General features: G+C 41.9%; 1 pseudogene; it reads right to left on the reverse strand.

Annotated features, from left to right (window-relative positions):
- The window catches only part of LOC148800705 (uncharacterized), a 32958-nt pseudogene that overhangs the window by 8509 nt on the left and 4865 nt on the right, over positions 1–19584 (reverse strand).

A 19584-nucleotide genomic window follows, 5' to 3' on the forward strand; every position in this document is an offset into this window, starting at 1 on the left:
AGAGAGGAGGAATAGGACCTTATTGGATATGGTCCGGTTGCTTCTCATACACTTATAGTTACCCACATCCTTTTGGGGTCACGGATTAGAGACTGCGATTTACGTGCTGAATCGGGTTCCAACCAAATCGGTTCCGAATACTCCATATGAACTTTGGATCGGAAAGAAACCAAGTGTCAGACACTTGAAGATTTGGGGTTGTCCAACACACGTTAAAAGAACAAATGCAGACAAGTTGGAATCCAAGACCAGCCATTGCCTATTTGTAGGCTACCTAAAAGGCTCTGTAGGTTACTTATTCTATGACCCAAGTGAGTAGAAAGTGTTCTGTAGTCAAAATGCGCAATTCTTGGAAACCAATTACTTCCTGGACACCCATCGTCAAGAAATTGTTCTTGATGAGGAGAGCACAGGAGCAGTGGGAGATGTCCCACAAGTCCCAGGTAGTGACCAACCTAGAAGATCCACTCGGGTATCCAGGCCACCAGTCGGTTATGGTTATGGCTAGGATAGTTACCTGGTGGAAACCTTGACTAGTGAGGAGGATCCCTTGACTTACGCGGAAGCTATGTTGGACATAGATTCCCAGAAGTGGGCAGAGATGGACTCAATGAAGACCAATGGAGTCTGGACTCTAGTAGATCCACCCTCCGGGGTAAAAGCAATCGGTTGCAAATGGATTTACAAGAGGAAAAAGGGCCCCGATGGTAAGGTTGAGACCTTCAAGGCTCGTCTGGTGGCGAAAGGGTACACTCAGAAAGAGGGCATCGATTATGAGGAAACCTTTTCGCCTGTGGCCATGCTTAAATCCATTAGGATCCTGCTAGCTGTAGCAGCATACCATGATTATGAGATTTGACAAATGGATGTCAAAACTGCATTCCTGAATGGAGATCTTACTGAAAATAACTATATGCAGCAGCCTCAGGGCTTCATTGCTGCAGGACAGGAAAACATGGTATGTAAACTTAACATATCCATTTATGGACTTAAGCAGGCTTCTAGAAGTTGGAACAACCATTTTAACTTTGCTGTCAAATCGTTTGACTTCGAGCAGAATCCGGATGAACCCTGTATCTATAGGAGGTACAGTGGAGATAAGGTTACTTTCTTGGTTCTGTATGTAGATGACATTCTACTCATTCGGAATGATGTAGGTATGTTAACTACGATGAAAGTATGGCTATCACAGCAATTCTCCCTGAAAGATCTTGGAGAAGCCTCCTATATACTTGGTCTTCGACTCTATAGAGATAGATCGAAGCGGATAATAGGATTATCCCAATCTACTTACATTGACAAAATAGTCAAGAGATATAGCATGGAAAATTCCAAGAAAGGAAATGTTCCTTTCAGGCACGGAGTCACTCTCTCCCAGAAGATGTCTCCCAAGACTTCTGAGGAGATTGATGGCATGAAAGACGTTCCTTATGCCTCAGCCATAGGGAGCATCATGTATGCCATGCTGTGCACACGTCCTGACATTGCTCAGGCAGTGAGTGTAGTAAGCAGATTTTAGGCCAACCCAGGGCAGGAGCATTGGACTGCTGTGAAAAACATACTTAAGTACCTTCGAAGGACAAAAGTGGGAGCTGTTAGACAGTTTTGTATGCCCTTAGCTTCAATCAGAATGATGTACTTTATGAGTTTATTGTAAATGAATAAAAGTGCATATTTGATTCATGTTCCCTTGGTATGTTTCTGTGTAATACCCTTAAACTGGACACTTAATGAGACTCGTGTTAGTTTAGAATGTTCACAGCCACTGAGTCGGTCTGGGGAGATCTATCCTGACAAGGCTGACACTGTGGTGCCACCAAGTCGGTTGGGGTGGCCTGTCTCAGCTACCAGGGTGAGACCCTAGGCACATACAGTGTAGGATTAATTGAATCTTTGAACTGGACCAGATTTTCAGTATTGCCCTGGACCTTGGAGATTGATGGGCAAAACTGGAAAGTTACACCCGACCCCTAGACTCGATTATGATACTACACTAGGTGTCGGATTGGGCTGTCTTTGATATTCCAATCAGTGAGATCCTTAGCGGGGGTCAAAACCTGGGTATGTTGGGACTGTCTGAGAATTCATCTGAGTGGGTGATCATAGTGACAGGATCAGCCCCTTTGTCGAACAAAGGTAATGATCGGGGATGCACTCTCACTGATGGAAACCAAGACTGCCGGCAGCCGATTTCAATCGTTGAGATTTGTTTCGCAAAATCTATTTTATATGAGATATAAAAGTATATATACTATGGTTACTAAAATGTTTGCAAGAAGGTTTTAATTCTCGAGACCCATATAAGTAGAGAGTGCAACACTGTTCCTTGTAGCCGAGGGAGAGGTCCTCTCTTGTCAGGCAGTGTATGATCATTATGGGCTGAGAGGTTAAGTGTAAGACCATTGAGAATAATACCTGATGGGCTAATCTTGCATCTGCCCACAGTCCCTGGGTGTTATAAGGTGGCTTGGCCCAAGGACCACTTAGGGTAAGTGTTGGGCCCATAGAGCCCATTCGATGGGTTTCAGGGGTTGCACTGTCTTTAACAGTGTATTCGGCCAGGCCTTGTAACAAAGGTTGGGCTGAACCGATGTGGCTGATGTGTAGATCAATATTTGGGTCCCACGCCATACAAGGAAGCCCAACTGGGCAACAGTTATGATGGTTATGTGAGCACATAAGCTTAATGGGCCTAAAGCCAATTTCGAACTGGGCTATTTATTTAGTTAATAATGGGGCGAATTCTGAGATGGATTAGCAGATAGGATAGGGTCTTGACCCTATCCACTCAGAGAGTCCAGATCTGAATGTGATTCAGATCTAGAAACCTCCTAATGAGATTAGGAGAAGGCTAATCTAATCTGCAGATAAGATAAGGGTTTATCCCTTTCACCTAAAGAGTAGTCTTATCCAAATATGATTTGGATAAGCTGCTCCTAATTGGATTAGGAGCTGATCTTTTAGGTTAACAAAAGAAAGGGGCGGTAGTGTAAGAGACATACCTCAGATTTTCTTTAGTGCTGAAATCAAGAAGAGAGAATTCTGCACCCAGCGAATACTCTCTTGTTGCCTTCCTGTTCTTGCTGCCCTGTTTGCTAGTTCGATCTCCAGTTGTGGGAGAAGTCATGATTGGATCTTGACATTAGTTCTTTGAGAAAGGATTGAAAGGAAGCTGTGCTCACGTACCATCCTGCTGATACTTGTGAAGGACAGAGTTCTTGGAGAAGAACACTGCTGATTCTGCTCCATCCTGCACTGCGCCATCTTCAGTGGGAGCAGTTTTTCGATCCTTCCTTGAGCGTGAACACCTCCATTGGGAGATACTACTTCTCTGTATCAGGTATAATTCTCTCCTACTCCTTTTGGTTCAGATTTGATTCAGTTTAATGTTCAAGAATGATCCTTGAAAATATGATTTTCTAAATAGGGAATGTGATTCCCAGTTGAAGGGAGAGAAAAATTTTTGAAATTGGCCCCTTATTTTGCAATCTTTGGGCGTCCATGAGGATGGATCTCTCATCCCTTCAGCGAGTTGGCGAGCAGAGCTGATGTGGTAAGATAAGTGTGGACCCACCTTGATGAGTTGTCGTGTGGGTCCCGCCCTACTGCTGCTGCGCGTCTCATAGTGCTACTGCCATGTGGTGTGTGTTGCTGCCTTGCAATGCATGCTGCTGCCTAGTGCTGTTGCCGTGTGGTGTGTGCTGCTGCCGTGCAGTGCGTGCTGCTGCCTAGTGCTGCTGCCGTGCGGTGCGTGCTGCACGCTACTGGGCGGTGCGTGTTGTATGCTGCCAGGCGTTGTGTGTTGTGCGCTGCCGGGCGATGCGTGCTGCTGTGCGGCGCTGCCGGACGGTGCGTGCTGCTGTGCGGCCTGCTGTTCGTGCCGCTGCCCATGACTGCGCCGCAGTGTGCTACCGACGGTGTGTCCATAACACTTAAGGGGCGGATCTGAGATTAAGGTTAGCAAAACAATTGGGTCTTTAACCTAATCCACTCTAGGAGACCAAATTCAAATCAAATTTGAATATGCTAATCTCCTGATAATGATAAAATTAGGAGTTAGCTAACCTAATCTGCAGATAGGATTAAGATCATCCCCATATCCAGATGCTGATTTGGATTGGGATAACTCTTAATTAGGAGATTTCTTATTCAAGAAGAAAAGAGGAGAAACCCTAAGAGAGACACAACAGAATTCGAACCTAGGGTTTTTGTGAAAGAAATCATCCTGCGAATTGAGATAGGATCTCATATTAACTCCAGAGAGAAGAGAAGCATTCTTCGCCATCTTCATCTCAGGAGTTCTCCTCCAGCCACCGCCATTCTCTGAAAAGATTCAATCTTTGAAGAAAAGAAATCAAGAAATCAGTTCTTGATATCAAAGAATTGAAAAGTTTCGGTGCTTAGTGTTTCTAGAGGATTCTTGCGAAGGATTCAGTGTATAGGACGCACTCTACTGGTTCCGTTCCACATATTGCTGTGTCATCTTCAGCAGGAGCGGATCTTGGTGTCCTCTTTGGGCGTGAACACCAACTTTGGGAGATACTGCTTCTCTGGATCAGGTATAATTCCTCCCTTGTCTTTTGGTTCAGATCTGGTTCGATTATGGTTCAAGTAGGATCCTTGAATATTGTATTCTAAATTTAGGGAATATGATTCCTAGTTGGAAGAAGGTAGAAAAATTTTTGAAATTTGCCCACCCATTCTGCAACCTTTTTGGCGTCCATACGATGGATCCTACCATTCTTTCAGTGGTATCAGAGCCACAGGTTTGAATCTTGAACCAAGAAAATTAGATCTGAACCTGCGCAGATGGGCAGAAGTTGTTCTACCAAGATTTGCGCAGATTATTTTCTTTTTCCAAGAAATTGTTTCTTGCTGAGGGCAATTGATCTGAAATTAATTTTATTAAATCTAAAATTTATTTAGAACTGTTCTTTATTTATTTTTGATTTAATGGTCTGTTCGAACCTAGAGATCGAAGTGCAGATTTGGCGCAGATGGTCTGCGCAATTCTTCTTTTTATTTTTCATTCAATTCAGTCTGTAAAATATTTTTTTTTATTTATCTAGACTGAATGTATAGGATTTGATCAAGAATGTAATTAATTAATAGAAATAGGATTTCTGTAATTTTATTTTCTTGATTGAAGAAGGCGGCGCTAGAGATTTGCATAAGGAGAAATCACATTCTACGTTTTGCAGTTTGTGAAACTGCAACCCTAGTGATTAGCCTATGTTTTGCAAGTGGTGCGAATAGTCCACATTTGATTTATGATTGTCTAAAATCAAAATTATTAATTTCAGATCTTTCATGAATTAACTCTTGAATTGAAAATCAGTTTCGGACAATTTCGGACTAGATTGGACCAAAACTGTTTGGACCGAATCCAGGGTTCGAAAGGGATTGTTTTCAGTCCATTTTTCCTCACACTTTCTATTCCAAATCTGATGTTTAATTGCAGGGATTAATTCGGCCCACTTGTAAAGTCCAATTTTAAAGGGTTAAAACTGCAAAAGCCTACTCTTGTGAGAAAAGCTATATGGGCTGAACTGCAAACTGCGATTCAGCCCATAGACCTAGACAACGTTAATTGTTAATGTTATGAATTTTAATGGGGCTGATTAATGGGCTTTACAGTAGTTAATTGATTGGATCAATTCTTCCATATCATGCAATGTGTGGATGTTTGATGTGCTGCAACCATGGGCCATAAGCACTTGGCCCATGTTGACTCGTTAGTGGCTCTTACGCACACCATGGCTGAATGCACATCATTGCCATGGTATCCCATAAGGTCATTGGATGACCCCTCCGTACTTGGTGGGCCCCACAACCCTGAAAAGGGACGCGTGCGGAAACCCTAGCCGATTAAGGCCCACCAGAAATTTGACTTTATGAAAGTCAGTGGGAGCCACTTTGGTTTGACCTAAATTAGAACTAGGGCATAATTTTGTTCCCTCCAACAAATATGAGTGCATGTGATAGGGAGGACCATATGATGGACTCTCTAAAGGCCTTCCGTCATTAGCACAATGATGGGTCCTTCAGTAATGAGGAAAGACACCAAAAAATTGGGCTATCCATTTGTTGTTGGATTTGTCAGAGTGTTTCATAAGATGATAGGGGCGTCATAGACCGATGTGGAAGGGGCTTCACCAGAAAATGGGAACTCTCTCACGGTACCTGATGGGTTGTCGAGGCCCTCAAAATTAATACTAGTCCCACAATAAAATAATTGCAGTAAAAGTGGTTCTAGGTTGAATCCCACAGGGAGCAAATCAATAATCTCTTAGCCGAATGGGTAATGTAATTGAGTGGGAGAATTTAAATACTGAAATTAAAAGAAAAGAAAATAAATAGCAACTTAAACAAGAGAAAATCAGTCTTACCAAATTCTGGTTCAAGGGTTCGGGTTGAATCGATTGGCCATCGATCCTAGGTAAATTTCAGCATTCTTGCCATTCAAGCATTTAACCTTAGATTTATTAGGATAGCCATAATAAACCTTGTGTTTTCCTAATTCAGTTGACCAAACCCAGCATTCGATCAACACTTATCACCACTCAACTGGGTACGATAGCGTCCATATTAAACAGTGATATAATTAAGATTTGTGAAAACAGTTAAACCAAAATAACAATAATTGAGATAGCTGCAATTACTGAATCTTGTTCCATCGATTCCTTTAGGTTGAACCATGTTAAAACATTGGTCAAAGGCTGTCACGAACAATTGACCCAAAAAGATATCAACCTAATTGCTACTTGCACCATTATTCATGACAATTATGGATCACCGAAATCATGGATAGCAGTAGGAAGATCAACATTAATTCAGTTTGTCAAACTAATTAACATCAACACCCAATAAAAAATTATGCACAAGAATCAATGAATACTTGAATTAGAAAGCAAGAAAATAAAGTAACTACAGAACCTCACAATGACACAATCGAACCTCCCCCCTTGAACCAGAAAAAGAAGCTTAGTTGCTCATGATCTACGCAATCTCCATGCTTTTCTTCTCCATAGCCGAACTGCCTTCTTGAGCTTCTTGGTCTTCTTGATGATCTCTTGGATCTGAGAGTGAGTGATGCTAGAGCTGGTTCGCCCCCCTCTTTATATAGCCAAAGGAGAGGGCTATTTTCCAACTCCTTCTAAGAGATCATCTTATCTTTAGGGAGTCTTGATCTTCTTTGAACTAATCCTATCGTATCTCTTATCTAATCCCCAACCTTCTTATCCTTATAGGATTACATTCAAAGTTTAGATCTAATAAGACTCTCTCCCTCTTGGGAGATTACATTCTAATTAGGACTCTAGACTCTTGTATCCGAGTTGGGCTTCTCTGCTACTTGGGCTGCTTCCAGGTTCTTTTGCGAGTTGGTTTCAGCTGTTAAATGGGCCTGGCTGCGAACATTCTCCGAATTCGGGCCCAGTTTCGTACTCGATGCTGACCGAATCAGTTAAAACCCAAAACATAAAAGTTGTGATTCTTTCTTTCTTCTTTCTAATGCTTCTTGAATTTTCCAATTCGGAGTCTGAAATTGTGAGTTAGGCCTAGATCACTGACTGTCGCCGAAACTGTGCAAAATCACCCGAATTGGCCTGTTTCCTTCCAAATTGCCTTCTTTATTGCCTTGAATCGAAATACAAGGGTCATGAGTCCATTTAAGTGCTAAATAAATGAAAAAGAGTGAATATTAGGGGATAAAAATAGGTTTCTTTTTGGTCTCATCAAATCCCCCCACACTTAAACTTTGCCCGTCCTCAGGCAAGGCAAAAACTCAAGTAACACAAAAGAAACCAACTACTAACTTTCAATCTTTCTTTTTCTCTACATGAGGCCTGGTTCATTGCATGCTTTAGTCCAGACTTGGTAAACTTTCCCTTTTCATCTCTTTCTCCCCTTTTTCTTGTCCAAGAGTGATAACAAATCACCATTCCTCATGGTCCCAAGTTAAATCAATAGTCAAGGAGACAAGCCTTCCAGGGCTGAAACTCCTTGGATTGCACGGGTGCTCATTGCTTTTAACAAACCAATTCAGCTAGAAGCAATTACTTTTCTTTGAATAAAAACAAGGTATGCTTATTGCCATAATCTTGCTATATATCACATCTCCACCACTTAGTGTGAATTCCTAGGATCTGAAGGTGAGAATGGGGTTGGGGTTCTAGGGTGAGTGCATTTTATGCTCTATCTCACCCTTGCTTTCATTTCTAGATGTGAGTGCATTTTATGCTCCATCTCACATTAGTCACGATTTTATTTTCAAACTCCTTTTTTTTTTTTCACAAGAATCATAGGGTTTCACTGCCTGATCCATGAATTCATTGATCGTGGTCTCTATATGCCTAACACAGCAAGTTCTAGAATAATCAACCCATGTTTGATAGATAATTATGTGAAAATCAATCAAACCCTTATGCATCTTGCCTATTGATCGATTAAAATCATGAGGTACCATATGCAGCCAAGAGAGATTAAGTTAGTCATGCTTGCATCCTATCTTATCTATTCAGCCTAAGCACATGATTCCTGATAAGTTGAAATCGTTCAAGGATAAGTTTCCGGGAGCAGAAATTTCAAGACGGTAAGGTATCCCAAATTTCCATGAGATTTCCCTAATCCCCCCACACTTAAGTTATACATTGTCCCCAATGTATGTGATTATGCATAAAGTAGAAGGATTTGGGGGTACTTCCCTGTTCACTTTTTGAGGTTCCTACTAAACACAAAAATCAAAACCAAACAAAATAACAAAATTAACTAAACATAATGAGTTGCCTCCCAAAAGCGCAATTGTTTAATCCAATGAATACCGTGGAATGTCCAACGAGATGTCTACCGTAGAGGGGACATTTGCATCTTCGTGGAACAACTTCAATCGATGTCCATTCACCTTGAAGATCTTACCTGTGTCAAGACTTTTGATCTCCACTGCACCATAGGGAAAAACATTAGTCACAGTAAACGGACCCATCCACCTGGAACGCAACTTACCTGACATGAGTTGAAGTCGAGAATTATACAATAAGACCTTTTGTCCAATTTTAAATTGTTTTCTTAAGAGTGCATTGTCATGGAACGATTTGGTCTTTTCTTTGTAGATTCTTGAATTCTCGTATGCCTCTAACCTCAACTCTTCCAGCTCTTGCAACTGGAGTTTCCTTTCCTTCCCTGCTTCTTCCCTATTCATGTTGCATTGCTTGATTGCCCAATAAGCCCTATGTTCAATTTCCACCGGCAAGTGGCAAGATTTGCCAAAAATTAACATGTAAGGGGACATACCTATTGGGGTCTTGTGAGCTGTCCGATATGCCCAGAGAGCATCATCTAGACGTAGGTTCCAATCCTTCCTTCCTAGATTCACCATCTTTTCCAAGATGGACTTTACCTCTCTATTGGAAATTTCAGCTTGCCCGTTAGTCTGGGGATGATAAGCAGTGGCAATTCGGTGATGCACCCCATATCTTCTCAACAAGGCTTCAACTGTTTTATTGCAAAAATGGGTCCCTTGATCGCTTATGATGGCTCGAGGAATGCCAAACCTACTGAAGATGTTAGACTTTATAAACCCTACAACACATTTAGAATCATCAGTTTTGGTGGCTTTGGCTTCCACCCATTTTGAGACATAATCGACTGCCAAAAGTATGTAAGAAAAACCACAAGAGGGGGGAAAGGGTCCCATGAAATCAATGCCCCAAACATCAAATATTTCACATATAAGAATGGGGGTTTGGGGCATCTCATTCCTTCGAGATAGTGTACCTGTTTGTTGACATCTTTCACAATTTTTAAAAAATAAGTAGGCATCTCTAAATAGGGTGGCCCAATACAGCCCACTATCCAAGACTTTTCAAGTAGTCCTCTTTGGCTCAAAATGGCCCCCACAAGCATAATTATGACAAAACCTTAGAATCGACATCTGCTCCTCCTCAGGGACACATCTCCTAATCATTTGGTCAAAACAAAATTTCCATAGGTAGGGTTCGTCCCATACATAATATTTCACCTCATACCTGATTTTATTCTTTATGGATCTGCTAAGGTCATTAGGCAAAATTCCAGTGACCAAGTAATTCACAATGTCAGCATACCATGGAGTCATACCTCTCATGTGGAACAACTTCTCATCAGGAAACAACTCACAGATGGGAGAGGAGTCCTCGTCTTTCACCAACCTACTTAGGTGATCAGCCACTGAATTTTCAGCTCCCCTTCGATCCTTGATTTCTAAATCGAACTCTTGGAGCAAGAGTATCCACCTTATCAGCCTCGGTTTTGACTCCTTGTTTGCTAGTAGGTATCTCAAAGCTGCATGGTCAGAAAAAACAATCACTTTAGAGCCAAGAAAATATGACCTAAATTTGTCTAAAGCAAACACAATAGCTAATAGCTCTTTTTCAGTGGTTGTGTAATTGCTCTATGCAGCATTCAACGTTTTGGAAGCATAGTGAATGACATGGCTCTTCCCATTTATTCGCTGCCCTAGAACAACCCCTACTACATAATTGCTTGCATCCATCATGATCTCAAAGGGCATGTTCCAATCGGGTGGTTGAATGATGGGTGCAATGGTTAATAAATTTTTAAGCTTGTTAAATGCTTCCTTGCACTCATCATCAAAATCGAAAGGCACATCTTTTTGCAGCAAACTGGACAATGGCAGGGAAATTTTTGAAAAAGCTTTGATGAACCTGCGATAAAAGCTTGCATGTCCAAGAAAAGAACGAACCTCCCTAACATTTGTAGGGTAAGGTAAACTCACAATCAAATCAATTTTTGCCTTGTCGACTTCTATTCCTCTAGCTGAAACTACATGTCCCAATACAATACCCTCCTTCACCATAAAATGACATTTTTCATAGTTTAAGACAAGATTTGTTTCCATACACCTATTCAGAATTTTACTTAAACTATTCAAGCAGCCATCAAGCGAATCATAATAAACAGTAAAATCATTCTTGAACACTTCAATGCATTTTTCAATAAAATCAGAAAATATGCTCATCATGCATCTTTGAAAAGTGCCCGGAGCGTTACACAAACCAAAGGGCATTCATCTGTAGGTGAAGGTGCCGAATGGATAAGTGAATGTCGTTTTCTCTTGGTCCTCCTACGCAATAACAATCTGATAATACCCGGAGAATCCATCGAGAAAACAGAAGAAAGCCTTACCTACCAGCCTCTCTAGCATCTGATCAATGAAAGGTAGGGGAAAATGGTCCTTTCGAGTGGCCAAGTTGAGTTTTTGAAAATCTATTACCATTCGCCAGCCACCTTGTACCCTCATGGGAATTAGTTCATTATTTTTATTTTTTACTACAGTCATCCCAATTTTCTTAGGCACAACATGAATAGGACTTACCCATTTGCTGTCTGAAATTGGATAAATTATCCCTTCATCTAATAGTTTAAGCACCTCTTTCATTACTACATCTTTCATTACCGGGTTGAGTTTCCTTTGTGGTTCTCTAACCGGTTTGACATCATCTTCCAAAAAAATCCAATGCATGCAAATCGAGGGGCTGACCCCTTTTATGTCGGCTAGGGTCCAGCCAATCGCCTCCTTATGGTCCTTTAGGACTTTGATGAGCCTCTCCTCTTGCTCCTCAGTCAACCCTTTTGCAATGATCACAGGCAGTGTCTCTTTTTTGCCCAAATAGGCATATTTTAGGTGATCAGGTAGGGTCTTTAGTTCCAGCTCCGGAGCCTGCAAAACAGAGGGCAGCAGCCTTGTGTGAGAAACCTTCGATTGAACATCAGAAGTACTTAACTCCTGTTCTGGTTCCGGAGTATCATAGAATGCATCGATCTCCTCCTCCTTGTCCGATTGTGCCTCATATTCTAGCTCATCGTTCATGTCCTCCTCTCCAAAGGCTTCCTGCACAATCGAATCGATAGTATCAATAGAGCAGATCGAATGACACTCACTAGGATATTTCATTGCATCAAAAATATTAAATTTTACAATCTCTCTGTCAAACTCGACGGAGAGGGTACCCTCGTCCACATCTATTTTGGTCTTGGCTGTTTTCATGAATGGCCGACCTAATAGAAGTGGGGCTGAACTCGTGGCTGTGTCTTCTTCCATCTTCAAGATGTAAAAATCAGCTGGAAAGATCAAATCATTAACCTGCACTAATACATCCTCAACAATACCTTCTAGGTATGCATTAGAACGATCAGCCAATTGAATAACAACTCTAGTCTCTTTTAAAGGACCTAGTCTCAATGCACAGTAAATCGAGTATGGCATGACATTAATAGATGCACCTAAGTCTAGCATGGCACGCTCGATTCGTTTATTGCCAATCACACGGGGTAGGGTAAACATACCTGGATCAGCATGCTTTTCTGGCAGGGTCCTTTTGATCACGGCTGAAACGTTCTCTCCCACTCTTACCTTTTCATCAATTCGCAGCTTCCTCTTGTTAGTGCATAACTCTTTCAAAAATTTTGCATATTTAGGGATTTGTTTTATTGCATCTAGCAAGGGAATGTTGATCTCCACCTTCCTGAAGGTTTCTAACACTTCTTGTTCATATTCCTCTTTCTTTGAACTTGCCAACCTGCTAGGAAAAGGTGGTACAACATTAGTAACCTTAGGGAGAGGGGGGTCCGATTTTACCTCAATGGGGCTGTTGTTTGACCCTTGTCCTTCATCTTCCTTGGCTGCCTTCGATGGTGAACTTGGTTGGGACTGCAACTCTCTTCCACTTCTCAACACCACCGCACTTGCATTCTCTTTCGGATTAACTACCGTTTGTGAGGGTAGTTTCCTGAAGTTCTGCGCCTCCAACTTGCTGATGGAAGTGGCAAGTTGGCTAATTTGGTTCCCCAAATTCTGAATGCTACCTCTCGTTTCCTGCTGAAATTGCTGAGTATTAGTAGCGAGAGCCTTAACTATATCATCAAAAGACATACCTGAATTCGGGGGTTGGCCTTGCGCTATGATGGGTGTTGAAAACTAGGGCTGTCGACTGAAAAATTGGGGCTGATATTTCTGCTGTCCTCCTTGGGTCCCATAGCTTAAGTTTGGATGATCTCTCCACCATGGATTGTAATGATTGGAGTAAGGATCATACTTTCATTGGGGCTGGCCCGGGAATCCTCCCACGGCATTGACTTGCTGCATCGGGCCATCTTGTAGTGATGGACACATGTCCGTAGGATGTCCAGGGATCGAACAGATACCACACACCCTAGCAGTTTGTAACTGTCCTGCTGCAAGCTGCTTAACCAAAGCAGTTAAATCAGAAATCTGGTTTTCTAAATTTGCATGGCTTACCTCGTTAACCCTTCTAATGGTACCTTCTGTCCTTGTACCGAATTGCTGAGAATTTTTGGCCATATTGGAGATTAATTCTCTGGCCGCTTCAGGTATCTTGTTCACTAGAGCTCCTCCACTGGCTGCATCAACCATACTTCTATCCATGGGCTGAAGCCCTTCATAGAAGTATTGGATTAACAATTATTCAGGAATTTGGTGGTGGGGACAACTAGCAACAAGTTGCTTAAACCTTTCCCAATATTCATATAATGTCTCACCACCAAACTACCAAACCCCACATATTTCTTTTTTTATATTTGCAGCCTGGGACGCAGGAAAATATTTATCTAAAAATATCCTATTCATTTCATCCCATGTGCATACTGAACCGGGAGGGAGAATATACAACCAATCCTTTGCTTTATCTCTTAAAGTAAATGGAAATGTTATGAGTTTTACCTGGTCCTCGATCATACCATGGGGTTTCATGCTTGAACAGACGACATGAAATTCCTTTAGATGTTTGTGAGGGTCCTCACCTGGGAAAGCATGAAACAGAGGCAATAATTGAACCAAACCAGATTTGAGTTCAAAGGCTACCCCAAGAGTGGGGTACGTGATGCATAAGGGCTGTTGGTTCATAATCGGTGCAGCCAACTCCCTCAATGTCCTCTCTCTGTCAGCCATTTTTTCTCCTTCTTCGAAGATGGGAAAATCACAAGTGGGCAATTTGCAATCTGAGTTCACCCTTTTTGGTGAATGATCCTTCCTTTGCTTTGCCTCCTTCCTTAAACGACGGGTGGTCCTCTCAATTTCGGGGTTGTACTGAATCTCACCTCGTTAAGAAGCACGAGTCATAAACAAGAAGGTTAACGAAAGAAGGTAATAGCTAAGAAATTAACGTTGCTCCCCGGCAACGGCGCCAAATTTTTTATGGTTGTCGAGGCCCTCAAAATTAATACTAGTCCCACAATAAAATAATTGCAGTAAAAGTGGTTCTAGGTCGAATCCCACAGGGAGCAAATCAATAATCACTTAGCCGAATGGGTAATGTAATTGAGTGAGAGAATTTAAATACTGTAATTAAAAGAAAAGAAAATAAATAGCAACTTAAACAAGAGAAAATCAGTCTTACCGAATTCTGGTTCAAGGGTTTTGGTTGAATCGATTGGCCATCGATCCTAGGTAAATTTCAGCATTCTTGCCATTCAAGCATTTAACCTTAGATTTATTAGGATAGCCATAATAAACCTTGTGTTTTCCTAATTCAGTTGACCAAACCCAGCATTCGATCAACACTTATCACCACTCAACTGGGTACGATAGCGTCCATATTAAACAGTGATATAATTAAGATTTGTGAAAACAGTTAAACCAAAATAACAATAATTGAGATAGCTGCAATTACTGAATCTTGTTCCATCGATTCCTTTAGGTTGAACCATGTTAAAACATTGGTCAAAGGCTGTCACGAACAATTGACCCAAAAAGATATCAACCTAATTGCTACTTGCACCATTATTCATGACAATTATGGATCACCGAAATCATGGATAGCAGTAGGAAGATCAACATTAATTCAGTTTGTCAAACTAATTAACATCAACACCCAATAAAAAATTATGCACAAGAATCAATGAATACTTGAATTAGAAAGCAAGAAAATAAAGTAACTACAGAACCTCACAATGACACAATCGAACCTCCCCCCTTGAACCAGAAAAAGAAGCTTAGCTGCTCATGATCTACGCAATCTCCATGCTTTTCTTCTCCATAGCCGAACTGCCTTCTTGAGCTTCTTGGTCTTCTTGATGATCTCTTGGATCTGAGAGTGAGTGATGCTAGAGCTGGTTCGCCCCCCTCTTTATATAGCCAAAGGAGAGGGCTATTTTCCAACTCCTTCTAGGAGATCATCTTATCTTTAGGGAGTCTTGATCTTCTTTGAACTAATCCTATCGTATCTCTTATCTAATCCCCAACCTTCTTATCCTTATAGGATTACATTCAAAGTTTAGATCTAATAAGACTCTCTCCCTCTTGGGAGATTACATTCGAATTAGGACTCTAGACTCTTGTATCCGAGTTGAGCTTCTCTGCTACTTGGGCTGCTTCCAGGTTCTTCTGCGAGTTGGTTTCAGCTGTTAGATGGGCCTGGCTATGAACTTGCTCCGACTTTGGGCCCAGTGTCGTACTCGATGCGGAGCGAATCAGTCAAATCCCAAAACATAAAAGTTGTGGGCCTTTCTTTCTTCTTTCTAATGCTTCTTTAATTTCCCAATGCGGAGTCCGGAATTGTGAGTTAGGCCCAGATCATTGACTGTCGCCGAAATTGTGCAAAATCACCCGAATTGGTCTGTTTTCTTCCAATTGCCTTCTTTATTGCCCTGAATCGAAATACAAGAGTAATGAGTCCATTTAAGTGCTAAATAAATGTAAAAGAGTGAATATTAGGGGATAAAAATAAGGTTCTTTTTGGTCTCATCAGTACCTTGGCGTAACATGAATATGATGGGTGAGCACTCACTGGACAAAAAGGTTTACCAAAAACTGACTCTGAACCTTGTCTGACAGAGGCCAAAGGGAAAACTCATATGATGAGTGGATATGATCCGTCATAGAAAGGTGGTGGGGTTTTGCAGCTGAAACAGTTGGCTTCACGCACCCTTTGTGATTTTCCACATTTCTAGAGACATTTCGCCATCTCCATCACTGAGATAGGAGGGAAATATCAAAGATGAACAAATGGGAATGAAACATAGATTAAAAGCCATATCTATGTAGGTAACATGAATCAAATTATAGTTGTGGACTAACGTCTTTGTTGTTTTATCAAAAAATGGCAAATGGTCAATTCGCAAAGCTTCTAGACGATAACAATCTTAAGGGCTCAAACTATGCTGACTGGTACAAAAATCTTATGCTGGTCCTAACTTCCAAAAAGTTAGATAAGGTGGTGAAAAATCCTATCCCAAAGCATCCGGATGATAGGGCTTCTGAGGCCCGAAGGAGGGAGTACCAAGATTGGGAGGATAAAAACTCCCTAGCCCGCTGCTTTGTCATTGCCTCACTAGACAACTCAATACTGAGGCAGTTCGATCAGATCGAACTAGCCAAGAACATATTGGATAGTCTAAAGGCAATGTATGAAGAGCATAATCGTTCTACTCGACAGAAGGTCTTGAAACTGTTCATGACCGCGCAGATGTCCAAAGGGCAGAAAGTTCATGACCATTGTCTTCGGATGATGGGCTACATTAATGAACTCGAAGCCCTTTGATCCGGGCTAGATCTTGGCACGCAAGTAGATGCCATCCTGAATTCTTTTCCCTCTTCCTTCAATGCGTTCACAATGAACTATAACATGAACAAGCTGAATGTCAGCGTCCAGGAACTCAACAATATGTTGCAGAGGGACAAGGATCTACTCAAGAAGGATGAGCCTGTGGTTATGCTTGCTGAGGCTAATAAATCGGGAAAGAAAAAGAGAAAGGCAAAGAAGCCCTAGAAAAAACTGGCAAGCCCAAGAAGCAGAAGAAGAATAAGGCATCTGATGCCTGTCACTTCTGTAAGTAGACCGGCCACTGGAAGAGGAACTGTCTTGCCTACCTGGAATCTATGAAAGGTAACGTTGAAACTTGTAGCATAGAAACTAATATGTTAGTGACTTCTGTGTCCTGGTGTGTTGACTTCGGGGCTTCAACTCATGCGTGTAACTCACTGCAGAGGTTCAAAATTAGCAGAAGACTGAGTGAAGGAGAAGTGACACTATTCTTGGGAATGACTGCAAGTGTTGCAGCTGCGGCAATAGGAACCGTAGAATTAGTCTTTAGAGAAGGAGTACTTGTACTTAAAGATTGTCTTTATGTACAAAACTTGAGAAGAAATTTAATTTTTGTTTCTAAACTGTGTATTGGTGGATATACTGTTTATTTTAGTAATATGATTACTGTTAAACGGAATAATAAATTCATCACATGCGGGGAACTGGAGAACGGTCTCTATGTTCTACATCCTTCTCTTGAAACTAACTTAACCGAAACTACGTCGGTCAAAAATCCCAAGAAAAGGACTCGTGATACAGTATGTCCCACGTGCCTCTGGCATTACCCACTTAGTCATATCGGTGTTGACCGAATCACAAGACTGGTAAAGGATGGTCCTTTGGATTTTCTAACCGTAGAAAATCTTCCCACTTGTGAGCCTTGCCACCAAGGTAAGATGACTAAGCGGCCATTTAACGGTAAGCCTGAAAGATGTGCAGGCACACTTGACCTAATACATACTGATGTATGTGGCCCCCTGAGTGTTAGGACTCGTAACCAACACGTGTATTTCATTACATTTACCAATGATTATTCTCGGTATGGTTACGTGTACGTAATGAGACATTAGTCTGAATCCTTTGAAAAGTTCAAAGAGTTCAGACAAGAAGTTGAGAAACAGTTAGGGAGAGAAATTAAGGCCCTTCGATCAGATCGAGGTGGCGAGTATCTCTCTGACAAATTCAGGGACTACTTGAAGGTCAACGGGATAGTGTCACAATTACCTCCTCCGACTACACCTCAACTTAATGGTGTCTCAGAGAGGAGGAATAGGACCTTGCTGGACATGGTCCGGCAACTTCTCGTACGCTCAGAATTACCCACATCCTTTTGAGGATATGCATTAGAGACTGCTATCTACGTGCTGAATCGGGTTCCAACCAAATAAGTTCCGAAAACTCCATATGAACTCTGGATCGGAAGGAAGGCAAGTGTAAGACACTTGCAGATTTGGGGTTGTCCTACGCACTTTAAAAGAACGAGTGCGGACAAGTTAGAATCCAAGACCAGCCGTTGCCTATTTATAGGCTACCCAAAATATCCGTTGGGTTACCTATTCTATGACCCAAGTGAGCAGAAAGTGTTCTGCAGTCGAAACGCCCAGTTCTTAGAGACCGATTACATCCTGGACACCCATCGTCAGGAAATAGTTCTTGATGAGGAGAGCTCAGGAGCAGTTGGAGATGTCCCACAAGTTCCAGGTAGTGACCAACCTTGAAGATCCACTCGGGTATCTAGGCCACCAGTTCGATATGGTTATGACCAGGATAGTTACCTGGTGGAAGCCTTGACTAGTGAGGAGGATCCCGTAACTTATGCGGAAGCTATGTTAGACATAGATTCCCAGAAGTGGATGGAGGCCATGAGAGCTGAGATGGACTCGATGGAGGCAAATGAAGTCTAGACTCTAGTAGATCTGCCCTCCGGGGTAAAAGCATATGGTTGCAAATGGATCTACAAGAGGAAGAAGGGCCCCAATGGCAGGATTGAGACCTACAAAGCTTGTTTGGTGGCGAAAGGGTATACTCAGAAAGAAGGCATCGATTCTGAGGAAACCTTTTCGCCCGTAGCCATGCTTAAATCCATTAGGATCCTGTTAGCTATAGCAACATACCATGAATATGAGATTTGGCAAATGGATGTCAAAACCGCATTCCTGAATGGAGATCTTAGTGAAGATATCTACATGCAGCAGCCGCAAGGCCATTGCTGCTGGTCAGGAACACATGGTATGTAAACTTAATAGATCCATATATGGACCTAAGCAAGCTTCTAGGAGTTGGAACATCCATTTTGATTCTGCCGTAAAAAACATTTGACTTTGAGCAGAATCCGGATGAGCCCTGTGTTTATAAGAAATCTAGTGGGGATAAGATCACCTTTTTGGTGTTGTACGTGGACGATATCCTACAAATTGGAAATGATGTAGGAATGTTGACTTCGGTCAAGGTATGGCTTTCGCAGCAGTTCCCATGAAAGATCTTGGAGAAGGTTCCTATATACTGGGTCTTCGACTCTATAGAGATAGATTGAAGCAGATAATTGGATTATCCCAAGATGCTTACATTGACAAGATTGTCAAAAGATACAGCATGGAGAACTCCAAGAAAGGAAATGTTCCTTTCAGGCATGGAGTCACTCTCTCCAAGAAGATGTCTCCCAAGACCTCTGAGGAGATTAAGGGCATGAAAGACATTCCCTAAGCCTCAGCCGTAGGGAGCATCATGTATGCCATGCTGTGCACTCGCCTTGACATTGCTCAGGCGGTGAGTGTGGTAAGTAGATTCCCGGCCAACCCAAGGCAGGAGCATTGGACTGCAGTGAAGAACATACTCAAATACCATCGAAGGACAAAAGAATGTTGTTTGGTATTCGATGGTAGTTCACTACAAGTTCTAGGGTATACTAATGTCGATTTCCAGTCGAATCCAGATGATAGAAAGTCTATGTCTGGGTATGTTTTCACGATAGGATCGTGTGTCA

Source organism: Nelumbo nucifera, chromosome 4 (assembly GCF_055504915.1).
Source record: "Nelumbo nucifera cultivar China Antique chromosome 4, China Antique-T2T, whole genome shotgun sequence".
NCBI classification, from domain to species: domain Eukaryota; kingdom Viridiplantae; phylum Streptophyta; class Magnoliopsida; order Proteales; family Nelumbonaceae; genus Nelumbo; species Nelumbo nucifera.